The 391-nt window shown below is 37.6% G+C and overlaps 1 protein-coding gene across 1 annotated transcript in view; it reads right to left on the bottom strand.

The window, feature by feature from the left end:
* The window catches only part of LOC119581716, a gene marked incomplete in the record, with an annotated part of 132,029 nt that overhangs the window by 53,298 nt on the left and 78,340 nt on the right, over positions 1–391 (bottom strand).

Raw genomic sequence — 391 nt, forward strand, 5'->3', positions numbered from 1 at the left:
GTATGCATGTATGTATAAATAGCTAATGCCTGTTTCCCATAACAACAGAAGTGACTTAATTACCATGTGTGCATATGAAAGCTCTCCCCAGCACTGAGTAATCTGTTTAGGGAAATTATCTTTTTTTTAATCTCCCTTAACTGTATTATTCATCTATTTCATATACTGTATTCTCTTCCCTCTTTCTTTCCCTTCCTTGTTCATTCTCCGATCAGTGTTTTCAGCTTGTTCTCTATCTCCTTTTTATCAGCTGTTTTCACGATCACAATCGTCCCGTTTCGTCAGTTATGTTTTGGGGTCCTTTGTTATATTCCCTTCCTATTGTGCTTTCCCTTCTTCCCTCCCTTTTCTCTTTCGTTTCCAACAGCGGGTATTTTTGCTAAAGTTTAAC

The sequence above is a fragment of the Penaeus monodon genome, chromosome 15 (genome assembly GCF_015228065.2).
Source record: "Penaeus monodon isolate SGIC_2016 chromosome 15, NSTDA_Pmon_1, whole genome shotgun sequence".
Classification (NCBI taxonomy): domain Eukaryota; kingdom Metazoa; phylum Arthropoda; class Malacostraca; order Decapoda; family Penaeidae; genus Penaeus; species Penaeus monodon.